Raw genomic sequence first — 12,161 nt, 5'->3', positions numbered from 1 at the left:
GATTGTATGTTAAGGATATTCAGTGTATGTATTCATCATGATGAAGTGCTTGAGGATTGGTAGAATGCATATATAGTGCCAGTATACAAAGGCAAAGGGGATAAAGGTGAGTGTTCAAACTACAGAGGCATAAGTTTGTTGAGTATACCTGAAAAATTTTATGGGAGGGTATTGATTGAGAGAGTGAAGGCATGTACAGAGATTAAGATTGGGAAGGAGCAGTCTGGTTTTAGAAGTGGTAGAGGATGTGTGGATCACATGTTTCCTTTGAAGAATGTGTGTGAGAAATACTTAGAAAAACAGATGGATTTGTATGTGGCATTTAAGGATCTGGAGAAGGCTCATAATAGGGTTGATAGAGATGCTTTGTGGAATGTCTTAAGAGTATATGATGTGGGTGTTATGCTGCTAGCAGCAGTGAGAAGTTCTTATTAAGGGTGTAAGGCAAGTGTACAAGTAGGAAGAGAGGAGAGTGATTTGTTCCTGTGAAGGTCGGTCTGTGGTAGGGGTGTGTGATGTCACCATGGTTGTTTGATTTGTTTATGGATGGGATGGTTAGGGAGGTAAATGCAAGTTTTGGAGAGAGGGCCTGGAAGTGAGAAAATTATTGTTCTCCGATGATACAGCTCTGGTAGCTGATTCAAGTGAGAAACTGCAGAAGTTGTTGACTGAGTTTGGAAAAATGTGTGAAAGGAGAAATTTGAGAGTAAATGTGAATAAGAGTAAGGTTACTAGGTTCAGCTGGATTGAAGGACAAATTAGTTTGAATGGAGAAGAACTGGAGGAAGTGAAGTGTTTCCAGTATCTGGTAGTGGACCTGGCAGTGAATGGAACCACGGAAGGGAAAGTGAATCATGGGGTGGGGAAGGGGGACAAGGGTTCCAAGAGTGATGAAGAATCTCTGGAAAGAAAGAATGATGTAAATAGATGAATACATATTATTATAATTTTTTTGTTATGCTTAATCGCCATCTCCTGCATTGGCGAGGTAGTACAAGGAAACAGACAAGGAATAGCCCAACACACCCAAATACACATGGATGTACATGAATGCCCACACATGCACCTATACATACATGTACATTTGAATGTATAAACACTATACATAAACAGACATATACAAAAATACTCATGTACATATCCATAATTGCTTCTTTCATCCATTCCCGTTGCCATCCAGCCAGACATGAAAAAAACACACACACACACACACACACACACACACACACACACACACACCCCCATCCAGCGAGGTAGTTCCATGAAAAGTCAAAAGCCACATTCGTTCACATTCAGACTCTAGCTGTCATGTGTAATGCACCAAAACCACAGCTCCTTTTCCACATTCAGGCCCTACAGACCTTTCCATGATTTACCCCCAGACATTTAACATGCCCTGGTTCAATCCATTGACAGCACGTCGACCCTGGTATACCTTATCGTTCCAATTCACTCTATTCCTTGCACGCCTTTCACCCTCCTGCATGTTCAGGCCCCAATCGCTCAAAATCTTTTTCACTCTATCCCTCCAACTCCAATTTGGTCTCCCATTTCTCCTCGTTCCCTCCATCTCTGACACATATATCTTCTTTGTCAATCTTTCCTCACTCATTCTCTCCATGTCTCCAAACCATTTCAACAAACCATTTCATCAACCAGAGCGCTGATGGCCAATTCGGGTGAGAAACTGCAGAAGCTGGTGACTGAGTTTGGTAAAGTGTGTGAAAGAAGAAAGCTGAGAGTGAATGTGAATAAGAGCAAGGTTATTAGGTACAATAGGGTTGAGGGACAAGTCAATTGGGAGGTAAGTTTGAATGGAGAAAAACTGGAGGAAGTGAAGTGTTTTAGATATCTGGGAGTGGATTTAACAGTGGATGGAACCATGGAAGCAGAAGTGAGTCACAGGATGGGGGAGGAGGCGAAGGTTGTGGGAGCGTTGAAGAATTTGTGGAAGGTGAGAACATTATCTCGGAAAGCAAAAATGGGTATGTTTGAATGAATAGTGCTTCCAACAATGTTATATGCTTGTAAGGCATGGGCTATAGTGGGGTTGTGTGGAGGAGGGTGGATGTGTTGGAAATGAGATGTTTGAGGACAATATGTGGTATGAGGTGGTTTGATCAAGTAAGTAATGAAAGGGTAATAGAGATGTGTGGTTATAAAATGAGTGTGGTTGAGAGAGAAGAGGGTGTATTGATATGGTTTGGTCACATGGAGAGAATGAGTGAGGAAAGATTGACAAAGAGGATATATGTGTCAGAGATGGAGGGAATGAGGAAAAGTGGGAGACCAAATTGGAGTTGGAGGGATAGAGTGAAAAAGATTTTGAGCGATCGAGGCCTGAACATGGAGGAGGGTGAAAGGTGTGCATGGGATAGAGTGAATTGGAACGATGTGGTATACCGGGGTCAACATGCTGTCAATGGATTGAACCAGGGCATGTGAAGTGTCTGGGGTAAACCATGGAATGTTTTGTGGGGCCTGGATGTGGAAAGGGAGCTGTGGTTTTGGTGCATTACATGTGACAGCTAGAGACTGACTGTGAATGAATGTGGCCTTCGTTGTCTTTTCCTAGCGCTTTCTTGTGCGGGGGGAGGGGGGGGTGCCATTTCATGTGTGGCAGGGTGGCAACAGGAATGGCTTAGGGCAGCAAGTATGAATATGTACATGTGTATATATGTATTTGTCTGTGTATGTATATATATGTATACATTGAAACGTATAGGTATGTATATGTGTGTGTGGGCGTGTATGTATATGCATGTGTATGTGGGTGGGTTGGGCCATTCTTTCATCTGTTTCCTTGCGCTACCTCGCTAACGCGGGAGACAGCGACAAAGTATAATAATAATAATAATAATAATAATATAAAAGAAAGAGACAAGAGGTCAAGAGAAAGGTGCAAGAGGTGAAAAAAAGGGCAAATGAGAGTTGGGGTGAGAGACTATCAGTAAATTTTAGGGAGAATAAAAAGATGTTCTGGAAGGAGGTAAATAGGGTGCGTAAGACAAGGGAGCAAATGGGAACTTCAGTGAAGGGCGTAAATGGGGAGGTGATAACAAGTAGTGGTGATGTGAGAAGGAGATGGAATGAGTATTTTGAAGGTTTGTTGAATGTGTCTGATGACAGAGTGGCAGATATAGGGTGTTTGGGTCGAGGTGGTGTGCAAAGTGAGAGGGTTAGGGAAAATGATTTGGTAAACAGAGAAGAGGTAGTAAAAGCTTTGCGGAAGATGAAAGCCGGCAAGGCAGCAGGTTTGGATGGTATTGCAGTGGAATTTATAAAAAAAGGGGGTGACTGTATTGTTGACTGGTTGGTAAGGTTATTTAATGTATGTATGACTCATGGTGAGGTGCCTGAGGATTGGCGGAATGCGTGCATAGTGCCATTGTACAAAGGCAAAGGGGATAAGAGTGAGTGCTCAAATTACAGAGGTATAAGTTTGTTGAGTATTCCTGGTAAATTATATGGGAGGGTATTGATTGAGAGGGTGAAGGCATGTACAGAGCATCAGATTGGGGAAGAGCAGTGTGGTTTCAGAAGTGGTAGAGGATGTGTGGATCAGGTGTTTGCTTTGAAGAATGTATGTGAGAAATACTTAGAAAAGCAAATGGATTTGTATGTAGCATTTATGGATCTGGAGAAGGCATATGATAGAGTTGATAGAGATGCTCTGTGGAAGGTATTAAGAATATATGGTGTGGGAGGCAAGTTGTTAGAAGCAGTGAAAAGTTTTTATCGAGGATGTAAGGCATGTGTACGTGTAGGAAGAGAGGAAAGTGATTGGTTCTCAGTGAATGTAGGTTTGCGGCAGGGGTGTGTGATGTCTCCATGGTTGTTTAATTTGTTTATGGATGGGGTTGTTAGGGAGGTAAATGCAAGAGTCTTGGAAAGAGGGGCAAGTATGAAGTCTGTTGGGGATGAGAGAGCTTGGGAAGTGAGTCAGTTGTTGTTCGCTGATGATACAGCGCTGGTGGCGGATTCATGTGAGAAACTGCAGAAGCTGGTGACTGAGTTTGGTAAAGTGTGTGGAAGAAGAAAGTTAAGAGTAAATGTGAATAAGAGCAAGGTTATTAGGTACAGTAGGGTTGAGGGTCAAGTCAATTGGGAGGTGAGTTTGAATGGAGAAAAACTGGAGGAAGTGAAGTGTTTTAGATATCTGGGAGTGGATCTGTCAGCGGATGGAACCATGGAAGCGGAAGTGGATCATAGGGTGGGGGAGGGGGCAAAAATTTGGGAGCCTTGAAAAATGTGTGGAAGTCGAGAACATTATCCCGGAAAGCAAAAATGGGTATGTTTGAAGGAATAGTGGTTCCAACAATGTTGTATGGTTGCGAGGCGTGGGCTATGGATAGAGTTGTGCGCAGGAGGATGGATGTGCTGGAAATGAGATGTTTGAGGACAATGTGTGGTGTGAGGTGGTTTGATCGAGTAAGTAACGTAAGGGTAAGAGAGATGTGTGGAAAAAAAAAGAGCGTGGTTGAGAGAGCAGAAGAGGGTGTTTTGAAGTGGTTTGGGCACATGGAGAGAATGAGTGAGGAAAGATTGACCAAGAGGATATATGTGTCGGAGGTGGAGGGAACGAGGAGAAGAGGGAGACCAAATTGGAGGTGGAAAGATGGAGTGAAAAGGATTTTGTGTGATCGGGGCCTGAACATGCAGGAGGGTGAAAGGAGGGCAAGGAATAGAGTGAATTGGAGCGATGTGGTATACAGGGGTTGACGTGCTGTCAGTGGATTGAATCAAGGCATGTGAAGCGTCCGGGGTAAACCATGGAAAGCTGTGTAGGTATGTATATTTGCGTGTGTGGACGTATGTATGTACATGTGTATGGGGTGGGTTGGGCCATTTCTTTCGTCTGTTTCCTTGCGCTACCTCGCAAACGCGGGAGACAGCGACAAAGCAAAAAAAAAATAATAATAATAATAATAATAATAATAAAAGATGATTTGGAAGGAGGTAAATGAAGTGCGAAAAAACAAAAGAACAAATGAGAACATCAGTGAAGGGGAGCTATTAGGGAGGTAATAACAAACAGTGGTTAAGTGAGAAGGGTATGAAGTGAGTATTTTGATGGTTTGTAAGATGTTTGATGATAGAGTAGCAGATATAGGGTGTTTTGGTCGAGGTGGTGTGCGAAGTGAGAGGGTAAGGGAGAATGGTTTGGTAAACAGAGAAGATGTAGTGAAAGCTTTCTGGAAGATGAAAGCCAGCAAGGTAGCAGTTTGGATGGTATTGTAGTTGAATTTACTAAAAAGGGGGTGACTTTGTTGTTGACTGGTTGGTGAGGATATTCATTGTATGTATGGTTCTTGGTGAAGTGCCTGAGGATTGGCAGAATGCATGCATAATGCCATTGTACAAAGGCAAAGGGGATAAGAGTGAGTGCTCAAATTACAGAGGTATAAGTTTGTTGAGTATTCCTGGTAAATTATATGGGAGGGTATTTGTTGAGAGGGTGAAGGCATGTACAGAGCATCAGATTGGGGAAGAGCAGTGTGGTTTCAGAAGTGGTAGAGGATGTGTGGATCAGGTGTTTGCTTTGAAGAATGTATGAGAGAAATACTTAGAAAAACAAATGGATATGTAGGTAGCATTTATGGATCTGGAGAAGGTGTATGATGGAGTAGATAGAGATGCTTTGTGGAAGGTATTAAGAGTATATGGTGTGGGAGTTAAGTTGCTAGAAGCATTGAAAAGTTTTCTTCAAGGATGTAAGGCATGTGTACGAGTAGGAAGAGAAGAAAGTGATTGGTTCCCGGGTGAATGTCTGTTTGTGGCAGGGGTGCGTGATATCTCCATGGTTGTTTGATTTGTATATGGATGGGGTTTTTAGGGAGGTGTATGCAAGAGTTTTGGAGAGAGGGGCAAGTATGCAGTCTGTTGTGTAGTAGAGGGCTTGGGAAGTGGGTTAGTTGTTGTGCGCTGATGATACGACGCTGATAGCTAATTCAGGTGAGAAACTGCAGAAGCTGGTGACTGAGTTTAGTAAATTGTGTGAAAGAAGAAAGCTGAGACTAAATGTGAATAAGAGCAAGGTTATTAGGTTCAGTAGGTTTGAGGGACTAAGTCAATTGGGAAGTATGTTTGAGTGGAGAAAAACTGGAGGAAGTGAATTGTTTTTTGGATATCTGGGAGTGGATTTAGCAGCGGAAGGTACCATGGAAGCTGAAGTGAGACACAGGGTGGGGGAGAGAGGGCGAAGGTTCTGGGAGCATTGAAGAATGTGTGGAGGGCCAGAACGTTGTCTCGGAGAGGAAAAATGGGTGTGTTTGAGGGAATAGTGGTTCCAGCAATGTTGTGTGGTTGCGGGGCGTGTGCTATGAATGGAGTTGTGCGCAGGAGGATGGATGTGCTGGAGGTGAGGTGTTTGGGGACAATGTGTGGTGTGGAGTGGTTTGATCGAGTGGGTGACGTGGGGGTGAGAGAGATGTGTGGAGGTAGAGGGAGCGTGGTTGGGAGAGCGGAAGAGGGTGTTTTGAAGTGGTTTGGGCGCATGGAGAGAGTGAGTGAGGAGAGATTGACCAAGAGGATGTGTGTGTCGGAGGTGGAGGGAGCGAGGAGAGGTGGGAGACCGGATTGGAGGTGGAGGGATGGAGTGGGGGAGATTTTGTGTGATCGGGGCCTGAACATGCAGGAGGGTGAGGGGAGGGCGGGGAATAGAGTGGGTTGGATCAATGTGGTGTGCCGGGGTTGGCGTGCTGTCGGTGGGTTGAATCAGGGCATGTGAAGCGTCTGGGGTAAACCATGGAAAGCTGTGTAGGTATGTATATTTGCATGTGTGGACGTGTGTATATACATGCGTATGGGGGTGGGTTGGGCCATTTCTTTCGTCTGTTTCCTTGCGCTGCTTCGCAGACGCGGGAGACAGCGACAAAGCAAAAAAAAAATATATATTATCCCTGGGGAAAGGGGAGAAAGTATACTTCCCACTTATTCCCTGCATGTCGAAGAAGGCGACTAAAAGGGGAGGGAGCGGGGGGCTGGAAATCCTCCCCTCTCAATTTTTTTTTAATTTTCCAAAAGAAGGAACAGAGAAGGGGGCCAGGTGAGGATTTCCCTCAATGACCCAGTCCTCTGTTCTTAACGCTACCTCGCTAACGCGGGAAATGGCGAATAGTTTGAAAAAAAAAAAAATATATATATATATATTTGAGCTACCTCACTAACACGGGAGACAGCAGCAAAGCAAAATAATAAAAAGAATATATATATATATATTTTATCCCTAGGGATAGGGGAGAAAGAATACTTCCCATGTATTCCCTGCGTGTCGTAGAAGGCGACTAAAAGGGGAGGGAGCGGGTGGCTGGAAATCCTCCCCTCTCGTTTTTTTTTTTTTTAATTTTCCAAAAGAAGGAACAGAGAAGGGGGCCAGGTGAGGATTTTCCCTCTAAGGCCCAGTCCTCTGTTCTTAACGCTACCTCGCAAACGCGGGAAATGGCGAATCGTATGAAAAAAAAAAAAAAAATATATATATATTTATTTATTTATTCATTTATTTTGCTTTGTCACTGTCTCCCGCTTTAGCGAGGTAACGCAAGGAAACAGATGAAATAATGGCCCAAACCACCCACATACACATGTATATACATACACGTCCACACACGCAAATATGCATACCTATACATCTCAATGTTTACATATATATATATACATACACAGACATATACCTATATACACATGTACATAATTCATACTTTCTGCCTTTATTCATTCCCATCGCCACCTTGCCACACATGAAATAACAACCCCCTCCCCCCTCATGTGTGTGAGGTAGCGCTAAGAAAGGACAACAAAGGCCACATTCGTTCACACTCAGTCTCTAGCTGTCATGTAGTAATGCACCGAAACCACAGCTCCCTTTCCACATCCAGGCCCCACAGAACCTTCCATGGTTTACCCCAGATGCTTCACATGCCCTGGTTCAATCCATTGACAGCACGTCGACCCTGATAAACCAGATCGTTCCAATTCACTTTATTCCTTGCATACCTTTCACCCTCCTGCATGTTCAGGCCCCGATCATTCAAAATCTTTTCCACTGCATCCTTCAACGTCCAATTTGGTCTCCCACTTCTCCTCGTTCCCTCCACCTCTGACACATATATCCTCTGGTCAATCTTTCCTCACTCATTCTCCCCATGTGACCAAGCCATTTCAAAACACCCTCTTCTGCTCTGTCAACCACACTCCTTTTATTACCACATATCTCCCTTACCCTATCATTGCTTACTCGATCAAACCATCTCACACCACACATTGTCCTCAAACATCTCATTACCAGCACATCCACCCTCCTCTGCATAACTCTGTCCATAGCCCACGCCTCGCAACCATATAACATTGTTGGAACCATTATTCCCTCAAACATACCCATTTTTGCTTTCCGAGATAATGTTCTCGACTTCCACACATTCTTCAATGCTCCCAGAATTTTCACCCCCTCCCCCACCCTATGATTCACTTCCGCTTCCATGGTTCCATCCGCTGCCAAATCCACTCCCAGATATCTAAAACACTTCGCTTCCTCTAGTTTTTCTCCATTCAAACTTACCTCCCAATTAACTTGACCCTCAACCCTACTGTACCTAAGAACCTTACTCTTATTCACATTTACTCTCAGCTTTCTTCTTTCACACACTTTACCAAACTCAGTCATCATCTTCAGTTTCTCCAAGAATCAGCCACCAGCGCTGTATCATCAGCGAACAACAGCTGACTCACTTCCCAAGCTCTCTCATCCACAACAGACTGCATACTTGCCCATCTTTCCAAAACTCTTGCATTCACCTCCCTAACAACCCCATCCATAAACAAATTAAACAACCAAGGAGACATCACATACCCCTGCCGCAAACCTACATTCACTGAGAACCAATCACTTTCCTCTCTGCCTACACGTACACATGCCTTACATCCTCGATAAAAACTTTTCATTGCTTCTAACAACTTACCTCCCACACCATATACTCTTAATACCTTCCACAGAGCATCTCTATCAACTCTATCATATGCCTTCTCTAGATCCGTAAATGCTACATACAAATCCATTTGCTTTTCTAAGTATTTCTCACATACATTCTTCAAAGCAAACACCTGATCCACGCATCCTCTACCACTTCTGAAACCACACTGCTCTTCCCCAATCTGATGCTCTGTACATGCCTTCACCCTCTCAATCAATACCCTCCCATATATATATATATATATATATATATATATATATATATATATATATATATATATATGTGTGGATCAGGTGTTTGCTTTGAAGAATGTATGTGAGAAATACTTAGAAAAGCAAATGGATTTGTATGTAGCATTTATGGATCTGGAGAAGGCATATGATAGAGTTGATAGAGATGCTCTGTGGAAGGTATTAAGAATATATGGTGTGGGAGGAAAGTTGTTAGAAGCAGTGAAAAGTTTTTATCGAGGATGTAAGGCATGTGTACGTGTAGGAAGAGAGGAAAGTGATTGATTCTCAGTGAATGTAGGTTTGCAGCAGGGGTGTGTGATGTCTCCATGGTTGTTTAATTTGTTTATGGATGGGGTTGTTAGGGAGGTAAATGCAAGAGTTTTGGAAAGAGGGGCAAGTATGAAGTCTGTTGGGGATGAGAGAGCTTGGGAGGTGAGTCAGTTGTTGTTCGCTGATGACACAGCGCTGGTGGCTGATTCATGTGTGAAACTGCAGAAGCTGGTGACTGAGTTTGGTAAAGTGTGTGGAAGAAGAAAGTTAAGAGTAAATGTGAATAAGAGCAAGGTTATTAGGTACAGTCGGGTTGAGGGTCAAGTCAATTGGGAGGTGAGTTTGAATGGAGAAAAACTGGAGGAAGTGAAGTGTTTTAGATATCTGGGAGTGGATCTGGCAGCGGATGGAACCATGGAAGCGGAAGTGGATCATAGGGTGGGGGAGGGGGCGAAAATTCTGGGGGCCTTGAAGAATGTGTGGAAGTCGAGAACATTATCTCAGAAAGCAAAAATGGGTATGTTTGAAGGAATAGTGGTTCCAACAATGTTGTATGGTTGCGAGGCGTGGGCTATGGATAGAGTTGTGCGCAGGAGGATGGATGTGCTGGAAATGAGATGTTTGAGGACAATGTGTGGTGTGAGGTGGTTTGATCGAGTGAGTAACGTAAGGGTAAGAGAGATGTGTGGAAATAAAAAGAGCGTGGTTGAGAGAGCAGAAGAGGGTGTTTTGAAGTGGTTTGGGCACATGGAGAGGATGAGTGAGGAAAGATTGACCAAGAGGATATATGTGTTGGAGGTGGAGGGAACAAGGAGAAGAGGGAGACCAAATTGGAGGTGGAAAGATGGAGTGAAAAAGATTTTGTGTGATCGGGGCCTGAACATGCAGGAGGGTGAAAGGAGGGCAAGGAATAGAGTGAATTGGAGCGATGTGGTATACCGGGGCTGACGTGCTGTCAGTGGATTGAATCAAGGCATGTGAAGCGTCTGGGGTAAACCATGGAAAGCTGTGTAGGTATGTATATTTGCGTGTGTGGACGTATGTATATACATGTGTATGGGGGGGGTTGGGCCATTTCTTTCATCTGTTTCCTTGCGCTACCTCGCAAACGCGGGAGACAGCGACAAAGTATAAAAAAAAAAAAAAAAATATATATATATATATATATATATATATATATATATATATATATATATATATATTTTTATTATACTTTGTCGCTGTCTCCCGCGTTTGCGAGGTAGCGCAAGGAAACAGACGAAAGAAATGGCCCAACCCACCCCCATACACATGTATATACATACGTCCACACACGCAAATATACATACCTACACAGCTTTCCATGGTTTACCCCATACGCTTCACATGCCCTGATTCAATCCACTGACATCACGTCAACCCCGGTATACCACATCGATCCAATTCACTCTATTCCTTGCCCTCCTTTCACCCTCCTGAATGTTCAGGCCCCGATCACACAAAATCTTTTTCACTCCATCTTTCCACCTCCAATTTGGTCTCCCACTTCTCCTCATTCCCTCCACCTCCGACACATATATCCTCTTGGTCTATCCTCTTGGTCAATCTTTCCTCACTCACTCTCTCAATGTGCCCAAACCATTTCAAAACACCCTCTTCTGCTCTCTCAACCACGCTCTTTTTATTTCCACACATCTCTCTTACCCTTACATTACTTACTCGATCAAACCACCTCGCACCACACATTGTCCTCAAACATCTCATTTCCAGCACATCCATCCTCCTGCGCACAACTCTGTCCATAGCCCATGCCTCACAACCATACAACATTGTTGGAACCACTATTCCTTCAAACATACCCATTTTTGCTGTCCGAGATAATGTTCTCGACTTCCACACATTTTTCAAGGCTCCCAGGATTTTCGCCCCCTCCCCCACCCTATGATCCACTTCCGCTTCCATGGTTCCATCCGCTGCCAGATCCACTCCCAGATATCTAAAGCACTTTACTTCCTCCAGTTTTTCTCCATTCAAACTTTCCTCCCAATTGACTTGACCCTCAACCCTACTGTACCTAATAACCTTGCTCTTATTCACATTTACTCTTAAATTTCTTCTTTCACACACTTTACCAAACTCAGTCACCAGCTTCTGCAGTTTCTCACATGAATCAGCCACCAGCGCTGTATCATCAGCGAACAACAACTGACTCACTTCCCAAGCTCTCTCATCCCCAACAGACTTCATACTTGCTCCTCTTTCCAAAACTCTTGCATTCACCTCCCTGACAACCCCATATATTGGACAGGATCACAATTTTGCACATGATCAAGATATTCCTATGAGTCCATGGGGAAAATGAAACACGATAAGTTCCCAAGTGCACTTTCGTGTAATAATCACATCATCAGGGGAGACATGAGAGAAGCTGGGACGCCATTTGGTAAACATGTGATTGTCCAAAACATACAACGAGCATTCATAAACTTATCATTTTATAAATTTTATCACCAATAAAGTTATCTAATTTGTATAGACCATCACTAATATTAAGATTATAATTCTTTGTGTATTTCATAATAGAAGATTGAATGATATTTCTCTTGGTAATAGAGTTAGAGTTAATAACTGAGATGGGATTACTACAGTCAATACGGTGATCATAGTTTTTAACATAATTAAAAAATGCACTTGAGCCTTGTCCTGTTCT

The sequence above is a fragment of the Panulirus ornatus genome, chromosome 19 (assembly GCF_036320965.1).
Source record: "Panulirus ornatus isolate Po-2019 chromosome 19, ASM3632096v1, whole genome shotgun sequence".
Lineage (NCBI taxonomy): Eukaryota > Metazoa > Arthropoda > Malacostraca > Decapoda > Palinuridae > Panulirus > Panulirus ornatus.
This window is presented reverse-complemented; position numbering follows the sequence as displayed.